The 10,839-nt window shown below is 42.0% G+C and overlaps 1 long non-coding RNA gene across 1 annotated transcript; it reads left to right on the top strand.

Moving 5' to 3' along the window:
* Positions 1 to 330: 330 nt before the first annotated feature.
* On the top strand, positions 331 to 4,016 carry LOC107989471 (uncharacterized). The gene is made up of 2 exons (XR_001761019.2): positions 331 to 1,483; positions 2,491 to 4,016. It is a non-coding gene; the product is annotated as an uncharacterized LOC107989471 (long non-coding RNA).
* The last annotated feature ends 6,823 nt before the right edge of the window (positions 4,017 to 10,839 follow it).

Raw genomic sequence — 10,839 nt, 5'->3', positions numbered from 1 at the left:
TGTGGATCTTGATGTTGGCTTGTAAAATATCGTTACCGGATCACAGGGGCAGCAGTCTCCATGACCACCACCCAAATCACACTGCACCGTACCAACCCCCCGAACCTTCCTGTGGGTGGTGAGTCCACTGGAAGGTAACATCCACCCTAACCTTGATTCCCTCTTGCCCTGGAGGTGACACCAATGACAGAGACATTGCCTCTGGGCCGAAGCACCACCAAAATATATTCATGCCTCTGGGCCAAAGCGCCACCAAAATGTATTCGTATGTGTTTATTTTATGTTAGATGAGGAGGTAATACTGACTATAGTGAGCATATATCACCCCCCCCCCACCGGTTCACAACTGCCAGGTTTCCATCACAAATGTGGAGCGTGCCACATCCATCCATCTCCCCTGGAGTGTCCGTTTTTACGAGGCCCATTTCTGTCAGTGGGTGTAAACAGGTATTTGATGAATGGATGTCAAGGTGCACTGTTACCTGCAGCCCCCGATCTGAGGCCTCCTGTGTTACAGCTGTGAGCTGCCGCTCTTCAAACTTCTCTGTCCTACTCTGCCAAAAGTCCTCCATTTGGCAAGCACACCTTCATTGTACACCTTCAAAACACACATCCCTGTATTATCTGAGGAGCCTACAGCTGCAGGAGAAATATGAAACACTCCTTTCTGAATAGGTTTACAGCCAGAACTGGACAAGGAATAACACACTTTATGTGTTTTGAGTGTCTTTACCTAGGTGGGCCAATCATCTCAAAATCGCCTTGGAAGCCACTCTGCAGTATAAACCACTGTGTAGACGTGTGTGTACGTGTGTGTGTACTAATGAAAGATTTTTCATTCCTAATGTAGAGAACAACTTTTTTGTAAATACAAAATACTTTTCTGTTTTGTAAATATTGTTTATAAACTGAATGGAATTTAAAAACTCACATGCACCAAGTACCTGTATTACAGTAGAGTCCTGGGCCCATCACAACAGGACAGGGCTCTTGATACGTATTTTAGGTGATTTTCCAACTTGAAAAGAAATAATAAGAGCTCTGTTCAGGGATAGGCGTCATGCACACGTGAAATCCCTAACCACTAAGAAGACTTCAATGTAAATAGGGGAACTGTAACACTTTTTATAAAACTATATTTTGTTAAAAAAAACCCTGCAAAACAGAAGTTCTTGGGAAGCATCAGCATTACTGTCATATGACTTAACCTCTGGTGAATGCTGCTTTTTTTTTTTTTTTTTTTTTTTTTTACCATATTTGCATTTGTCTCTTGATCAGAGGTGATGCGGCTGAGCAAAATCCATTGTTTGTCTCTACTTGTGGTCCTTCAGACAGATGAATGGTCCAAGTGAGTTCCTCACCCTCTAACAATGATGCAGTAATTGGGTCCATGTCCTCCTACAATCCTGAGAAGTACTTAGCAGTAGACGACGAGTGAATGAAGGAACCTGTGATCAGAAGTGCGACAAAGAACACGTCACAGGTGCTACACACAAGTGTTACACCTGTGTGTCTGAATTATCTCTCACATTAAGAGACATTGTACATTCAGATGCTGTTGCCATCATCATCATCTCAGGAATCTGTTTGTGTGATTGCAACATTCTGAGTGAGGAGCAGCTCTGCTGATTAAAAAAGAGCACTTATTCACAGTGAAGCACAAAAAAGGGCCAAGCTTTTTCCTGAATCTACAATTAGGGCCGCTCGCCCACTACAGCGCTCTTCCACGGCGAATAAGGATCTCATTTCAAGATATCATGATTAAGTGCAGGCAGAGGCCTCGATGGCCTCCGAATATTCCCAAGAATTTATTGACCCTGGGAGAAACCTGATTATAATAACGCATTGTTCCATTTGCATATATGCAATTTTCCTCTTTGCTAAACCCTCCTTTTGAGGAAGTTTGCAATTAGTTGCAGCCCTCTTCACTTCAAAGAGTTTGAGGTAAAGCCCAGAGCAATGTCACTGGAGTGCATTGATGAAAGGATAATGCTAGTTTATGACTTCCTGGTCTTCTTTGGGGAGGAGGGGGTTGACATTGTTACACAGTGAGATTATTGAACTAACATGGGTAATGATTTTTTCGATTGTTCTTTGTTTTCTTTTTAAGAACAATTTTGGCCAACCCCGGATTTTATTTACAACCTGTCCGATCATCTGGCTGCCAGTGTTCTCTGCCCGGTCAGACTACTGTTTAGCAATGCTACAGCGCTGCCAGATTTCTGCAATTAACATGGGGAGCATAATGTATAATTATCGCTACAGGAACGTTGAACGTTGAAACGAAAAATGGAATGTTGCCTTCAGCTGAAAAGTGTCTTCGAAGTGATAGAGCTTCAGGGCAGAGATGAGTGTTCTGTTCTGGAATGAAAGCAGTGACTGAGTTCTACCTTCGATATCTTTTCCTCAAATAACATCAATACTCCCATGTTTTTTTTTTTTTTCCTTTTGCTCCCCCTACCTCCTCCTGCCATCAACTCCCATCTGTAGTCAAAGTGAGGTCTGCTGTGAGTTATGTCAGATGGAGCAATTACCAGAGAGGGGGGCCAGGACGATAATGAGTACCAGATGTAGGTTGCTTGCTCTTGTTCTCTTACTTTGACACTTTGTTCTTCTTCATCTTCTCCCTTTATTTTCTTCCTCTTTTATTTGTCACTTTAGTTTGTGTCTTTCTGAGTGTTGTTTATTTCTTCTCCTGCACCTTGTTCACCTTCTGACCATCTCTCAGTCTCTAACACCCACTTTCTCCTCGTCCTCCCTCTGACCACCCACAGCTGTCTGGTACAAGGTGCTGGTGAAACCCTCCTTGGAGCGGAGGTGCACTTGTTCGTTCCCCCCGCTGCTAAATAGAATCCATCAATCATGCAGGTGTCTCTCCAACAAAGTCAGGAGGCCTCGCTAACACTTTGCACATGCAGCCGAAGACCATTTATCAGCAGAAATACAATGTTAACGTAGGACCGCTGCCAGCTTTTACACAACTGCAGTGCACTCTGTTGCTGTTACTCGGCCACAGATGCACTTACAACAAAGTGCATGTTTTAAGTGATTTCGTCCCCCTTCGGTTCTGTTTATTTGCCTGTGTAAGACCAAGAACATAAAAACCACTGAGACGCCTGAGAAGGTGGATCCTTCTGCTTTTCCAAGCAAACCGCAGTGAAGTTTGTTAGGAGTGAAAACAGTCTGACCCAACAGGAAATCATCCCTAAACACAAGGGAGGAATGTTGTTGTCCCGTGTCATCGCAAGTCCATCTAGATCGAATTGTCAAGGAGCTTCTTGAAATGGAAAATGCAAAGAAAAAAAAACTATATCTAAAAAAAAAGACATGATAAGAGTAATCATTGTACTACATAGGAAAAATAGGAAACTTTAAATACAACTGAATTGTCATATTTAAATCTAAGATTGAATTACATTTGTTGAAACAATCAAATTATATGTTTGGTTTAACACCACACTGTAAAATGTTCAAAAGAACAACTTTTATCAAAGCACTGTCCACTTTACAAGGAGGACAGGACGTCTGTCTGCATGACAAAAATGAAGTGGTCATCTCCATAGTTCACCAACCTGTTCTGCTACCACTCAAGCCAAATGGAAGCCCGTCCAAATGATGAGCCGTGCTCTGCCAAAGCAGCTGGAAGAGCTAACAGGAAAAAGAACCCGCCGGTTCCAGCCAAAATTTATAAGCTTTTGGGTAATTTTCCAACTAGAGGCAGGTCGTCCAACAGCATCAAATGTGACATTAACCTTTGTCAATTTAAAAAGGAAAATAAGTACCGTAGGTGGTGGATGGGAAACCTCAACTCCATGGAGCTTTTAGCAAAACAGTGTCCAGCCCCATTTTAAACAAATAGAAACTAAAAAATCCATAGACCGATGATATTGGGTTTTTGACCTGGCCTGCCTGCAGTGCAGCTCTGTCTCCTACAGATAATGTCTGATGCATTGTGAAAAGGAAAAGGCTGTTAAATATGGTGCCACCTTGTGGTCATGGATTAAAAGATGAATAAGGTTTGAAATGACTCATCTCTGTCTCTTTCCACAACATTTGAGTACTCGTGTTGATTATACACAGATGTCAGGACAGAACTACATGAGTTTTACTGTTAACAGAACATCCACTGTTATCACACAGTCCATTAAAATGTGCTTCAGCTGTCAATCACTAATTAGAGCAAACACCTTTACAAGAGACAACCCAACGGCTCTTCATCTGACAGACAAATCAATTAATAATCTGCAGACATCACTTGAAGTGCCAGCGTCATTGTGGAAAAAGATAGAATTTTCTAATGCAACTTTAATATGCACATGAGAGACGACTTTTAAATTTTCATCACACGGTCTTTTTGAATTGCACAGATGAAACAGCATAGTATTTTCCCCCCTCCCTGACTTGGACCACATCCTTGATGCCCCAGATACTCATGCCTCCCACTGTGGAGTCACGAGCAGGCTACTTAAAAATAAAAATATATTTATATACCATCCATGTGGAGTCTGCTGATTTGTTTAACCTGATTTAGGGTAAGACGACAAATGGCGTAAATCAAAAATAAGGGATCAGGACCCGAGGCCATGTCATGCTTAATGCCCAATGAAAGAATACTGTCACTTGTTCTCATTGGGTGTAATGTGGGTATTTTGATTGATTCAATAAAAATAACTTCTGGGAAACCAAAAAAATGGACTTGTGGCGTGTCTTTGGAGTTAATGGTGTTAGGTCCAAAACAAGTTAAATCAGAAACGTGTTGATGCGGCGACCCGATTCTGCGTGACGGTTTTCCACGAAAACAAACAGCCAGTGTTATGTGTTTTCCTACTGCAGTTGAACATCTCACTGTACTCATGTGTACTTCATATAACAATGTCTGCAGTATGGATGTTTGTATTCCATATTCCTTCTTTAATTTTAACCTCATTTTCTATTGATATATTCTCTTTTGTAACAACAGAAAGATTTGTTTCCTTTCCCCTTCAATTAACTCTCTACTCTGCTCTCTACACAACCATTTCGTAGACAATCTGCCACTAAGGCAATAAAATCTGATGATGATTATCGGCCCACAACTTACGAAAACAGAGGCAAGTACAAACGTATGAGAGGCAAGGGTACAGTACCAGAGCTCCGCCCCTTCATGGTGCTGTATGCCTAGTTTTCTGCAGCACACACACATCAACAAAAATACTTTCATCAATTACAACAAACACCTCTGTGGTCCCAGGTTAAACCCAGCTCTGCATCACCACCTCCAATCTTTGCTGCTTATATTTGCTTGCAAATATAAGTCTATATATAGTTAATACATAAGGACTGTGTCCATCCTGCTGTTTGATATATGGGGCATCCACCAATTTTATCTGTATAAATCTTTGCACTTGGAAGCTGTACAGACAAATCAACTGCAGAGCTGTGTGCATTTCAACTAATTCCCTGTGTCTAATAGAAAGAGGAAGGAGGCAAGGTAAAGACTTCATTTCCTAACAGGAATAATTAAAGCGTGGCCAGGGGCTACCACCATTAGCAGGAACAAGAACAATGTGGTTTTTGTTTATCTTGTGCTAATTGTTACGAGCAGATTACAAATATTTTGACTTCGGGAGCACAAGTAAGGAGTGACCTGAATTTGAAATGATTGCTCAAAGAAAAAACACAAAGAACTTTAGATCATCACATCTGAAAAGCACAAGGAATGTTTGTCATTTTGTCGAAGCTGCTTCAAAAGGAGATGAGCCGCGACCCGTTATTTCACCTGGGAGCTGGGTCATTTTATTGTTGGGTTCAATTACATAAAGCTTGCAAAGATCCACAGACAACAAAAAAGTCAATGAGTTGATGAGTGGTGGCCTTGAAAACACGCACAAATCTTTACAAAACAGGTGCTTGATATTTTTGATGCCATGATCAATTTGAGTTCAAGGCAACCCCATGTGAGGAAGTGACCCTCAGTTTGAAAAACACTGTCGTAATTTCTTGTACTTGTTTACAAGGATGCTCTTTTTTTTTTTGACCAATTTTGACCAAAAAAGTTTCCCTCCGATTTATATCCTGTAACTGCATTTGAAGGGGCAAAATCTTGTCCCTCTTCAACCTCGACCGAATATATGTATATATATAAACAAAAACTGGCATGCTACATGGAACACAACAGGTCAGTAATGACTATGGTCGTGCACAGAGGAGTTGGGGGTGGGTGGTTAGTTCTAAGAAGCCTTGACAGTTGATTGGAACATTGCTCAGAGTGCAGTGCTCATCCAGTCGACTATCATCTGCATGTACCTAGAGGTTAGCGATCGACTGCTAAACGTGAAATTAAGTGTGAGTTATATTTCCGCATGGCAAACAAAAAAACAAGTGATAAAAATACCTTCAGACCTTTAGCTCGGTTCGCTGTACTCTTCCCGTACTTTCCAGCTGTTGTGTTTCTCTACACTGAGGTTGTTATCTCCTGGCCTTGACACGATGATCTATGTGCATGTTAAAGGCACATATTATTACCGCAGAAGCGGCGTTCAGTCAGAGGACACAGTAATGGGCTCAGACACTTGTCAGGTCGCCTTTTGTTCACATAGAGGAGTGTTTTTGCCAAATGACCCACTGTTTTTTAACACGGCGGATCACGTTCACACTTGGGCCTTCTAAACGGGCTGGAGCTGATACAGTCTGAAGTAGTCAAACAGTCACGCTGACAGTCGAGAAAGGAGTCACATCATGACAGCGCGTCAAAAAAAGGTGCGACGGAGCCAGGTAGACATGACACCTCTCTCCCCGAGGTGCCAGTTTTGACAGAGCTGCCACCGGTGAGAGTAAAAGGTCAACACCTCTGGAACACACTTGTCAAATTACAGAGTTTGCACTAGTTTACTGGTAACAGTCAGTCATTACTGTCAGCATTCGCTAACACAGTGAGAGAAACACAACAGTTAAGGAGCAGTCCAGGTCAGGCTAACATCCTCAGGGAGGTGTGTGTGTGTGTGCCTTTCACACATTTTATATGTTTCATTATGAAATCGAACTAAAAAAAGGGGGATTTCATCCTAGAAGATATTAGTCATCCTCTAATCTGTTTGTTATGTACCCAAACGTGTGTGTTCATTTTCATCTGTATGCCTTCTTCCTGCTCACACAAGTGTGTTGTCACAGCTCAGTTGACTCTATTTTCCATATTTTTATAAATAGCCAGGAGAGAAGTATTAATTATCCTTGTACAATTTAATGCACCGAGTGCTTTAACCTTTCAGGTTTCAGTTAAACACCGACATAACAAGGCATATCCGTAGCAGCAAACGTGATTTATGACAGGAATACTTAATTCTTATTTTTTAAATAGGTTGGACTGCAATCTGCATATATTTAAAAGACCCTGGAAACACATTCTCCACCCCGCCCCCCTCACCCCTACCGTCTCTTGTCTCCGGGCCTTGTTTAATATTCAGGGATGATTTTTTTTTTTTTTTTTGTCCACATACATTTTGGTCTGTGTCACCTTAGATTAAATTATTACCGTTTTGCAGCCTTTGCCATGCAGGCTCGGGGCCCTTATTTACTGGAATCAATGAAACCGTAATGAAAATCCATTTTTCATAGTATCAGCTCCCGCTGTCTTTTATTTAGTTAGCTGTGTCTAAGCAAGCAATTCATTTTGTGTAAATGCCACCCTGAGAAAAAGGCATTAGTGCAGAAAGGGTTAAATCCCCTGCATAGCCCCCGTCCTAAAATGAAGACGCACCGCTCAGGACGGGAACTGTGAGACAACATGAACAGAAGGTCCTGGGGAAATATTTTCCTTCTTTAAAGAATTGAACTGTGGTAGGAGTGACGATTGTAAAAGGTTTAATCTTCACACATGACACTCAGTGTCAGGGAGACTCACCGACTCAGATGATACCAGACAACAGGTCGGGAAAACTGGTGTTTACAAACTATACATGTGGGTAAAAATGAAGTTATGTGCACTGATTTATAAAATTACAATAAATGAAGTTTGAAGTGTGAGTTACAGTGTGTTGATCTGACTGTTAATAAAAAGAGTGTTGGGGTAAGGCAGGGAGCGGGGGTGGGAGGGGGTGAGGAAGGAGGCACCGTTCACCTTCTGGGTCAAAGCACATTACGCCGATGTAAAACGACACACTCCCAATCTTGCATATTGAAATATCTTCATCACGGGAGCGGCAGAGTGTCAGCTTTGGATGCTGTACATATTCAAATAGGTTTGTTTATTGACTTTGCTTAGGGTCATGTGTGTGTCGCCGCGGTAATGAAACAAACAACCAAACGAGAGTTAAGGACAAGGACGAGTGACTCAGTGGGATTGTACACTTCTAAAAAAAAAAAAAAAACACACAAATAAAAGGTTAAAACCCAAATGTTGTAAGGTTTTTATTTTAAAAAACAAATTGCATGTTTTTACTGACGACGCCCCGTGTTTCTTTGTACCACAGTGTCAGCCAATACATCTAAATCCCGTGTTAATACTTTTTATTACTTGTAAAGGATATTAAATAGTTTTACAAGCCTCTTTGCTCTTTGTACGTACACAAAAGATTGCAAAAGGCCCCACAGTGTCAGACGTGGCGGCACCGTGGGTTCAAACACACTTCCCTGGTCTCGTCTGAGACGACTTCATAAGCAAACGAGCGCATGTAAGCCAAGGTGAAAGGAGGGGAGACCCCGCCCTTTCTGTCGGGCGATGAAATAAAATTTAATAACTGAATAAAAATGTAAATAAAGATTTGCTGGAAATGAGTTGTCCATGAAATAATTCTCTTCTCCCCCTGCCCTTCTTCAGCTAATACCGTGATGTGGTGGAGGTGGTGGGGGTTATATTAAGCCCGCCCTGATGTGGTGTGTGACCTTTTGAAAGGCGCTCGGCGAGGGTTGATTAAAGACGTATTAAATTTGTTTAAATAAACCTCCTTGTAATGGCACATCATTTGTAAGAAGCTATTAGGGAAACGCCAGGGAAAAAATTGCAACGCCATTATTTGCATGAAAATGTGCCCCGACCGCTCAAATTGAGGATCACTCCTGAATGAACAGCAACGAGACAGAGGTGACACTTCTATAATTTTCCCCACCCTACACACCCTGCCTTTGCCGCCCACCCGCCCTCGTTCCTTGACACGGGGACAAAAGCTGATCAAATGTCCCGTATTAGAAACGTGCGGAGGAGGCGGGGCTCATCAGACAAGAACCTGTTCATCTGAAGGAGACCCCTGCCTACCAGCCCACCTCTCCCAGCTCTCTCGGCCTAACACAATTTACACCTCTGAGCGGAGTGATTAGGTGATGACAATAGCTGACGACACCAAAAATACTGCAAAATCCCAGGATGTGGGGGCAGGGGGTGACAGGTGTTCACAAAACTGCAGAAATGTCAAGTACACACCTTGCTACAGTAGTACGATGTTGGTCTCCACTGGAGGTTTTAGATTTAATAACCAGAAGAGAAAGTTGCATATGCTAGAGAAGTGAGGAAGGTCGGTAAAAGAATGGGAAAACGTTCAAAGTAGGAGAAGAAAGGAGGAATAGAAGAAGAATTAGAAGAACATATAGAAGGTAACAGGCTCGGCTTATTTACCAAAGTTTGCTTTCTTTTTGATTCATTCTTGTTGGTCTCAAGAGGGAGTTTAACTCCAGCTGAAAGTGGGGCAGGCAGAAGTGAAGTGCTGTCAACCCCCTGGAAGAGGAGTTCAAGGCCTCAGCCAAGTTTAAGTTGTTGCTGAGGGATGGAGGGATGCTCAGCCGAGCATGAGGCTGAAGCTAAATTTGCTGACAGGCGAACAGCTTGGGGAGAAAAGTTGGGATAATTAAAAAGAAAGACTTTTTTCCCCCTCTATGGCGTAAGAATGGTTGGAATAAGTGAAGAAATGAAAACATATCACGCAATTTTTACATGAAATATTAGTTTACTGAACTACTACTTAAATATCTCTATTATTCAATTGAATAAAGTTGTATACAAATAAAGAAAAATGGATGTTGACTCAAGGAGCCGTCCCCCTGTCTGTCAAAGAAAAAAGAAAGCCAAGCCAATTCAATCACAATTCCTACCAGTAATCCACTACCTCATGAAAACCCAATAATGTTTTTGTGTCAGTGTGACATGTTTTAGATTTACTTTTTTTTCCAAATCACCAAACAATCTGTTTGAACCAGTGAACAGTAGATGTTGTATTTTTTTCACTTTGGGAATGTACTTGAAAACAGAAGATAAAGATGAAGTAAATCTGACCTTCTGTACTTCATTCTTCTTCTTTCCCTTGTTCTTTAACACAGACAGACAGACAGAAGAAAGTAACTCTACACACTCCCTCCTTCCCTTCCTTCCTTTCCTTCATTTCTTCCTCTGTTTACTTGCCTACTTGACCTGCTGGTGTGATTTGATGTGTCTGTTCAGCTAACACAGCTGGAGGGAGCAATCAGGTTTGGGTCTGATTACCTCTGGTAAAGGTGGTGTGTGTGTGTGTGTCTATGTGTGGTTTAGATATACGTGTGTGTGTGTGTGTGTGTGTGTGTGTGTGTGTGATGTAACAGCACCTGACATGTTGGCTGTGGTGTGTCAGCTCGGCCGTTGCTTATTCTCCGACAGCCACAGGAAGACCAAAAAGGTGCAGGCATGTTCTCACACACACTCTCCCTCCTTCCCTCTCTTTCTCAAACTCTCTCTCTCTCTCTCTCTCTCACACACACACACACACACACACACACACACACACCAGTTTGTGTCTTGTGAGCAATTAACATGGATATAAAAGGAATGCGTAGGCCCTAACGCTAACCTTTACTTTCATGTATGCCTGATTTTAACCCTTGCCCTAAATCTACAAAAGT

The sequence above is a fragment of the Cynoglossus semilaevis genome, chromosome 14, assembly GCF_000523025.1.
Source record: "Cynoglossus semilaevis isolate Cse_v1.0 chromosome 14, Cse_v1.0, whole genome shotgun sequence".
Taxonomy (NCBI): domain Eukaryota; kingdom Metazoa; phylum Chordata; class Actinopteri; order Pleuronectiformes; family Cynoglossidae; genus Cynoglossus; species Cynoglossus semilaevis.
This window is presented reverse-complemented; position numbering and strand designations above follow the sequence as displayed.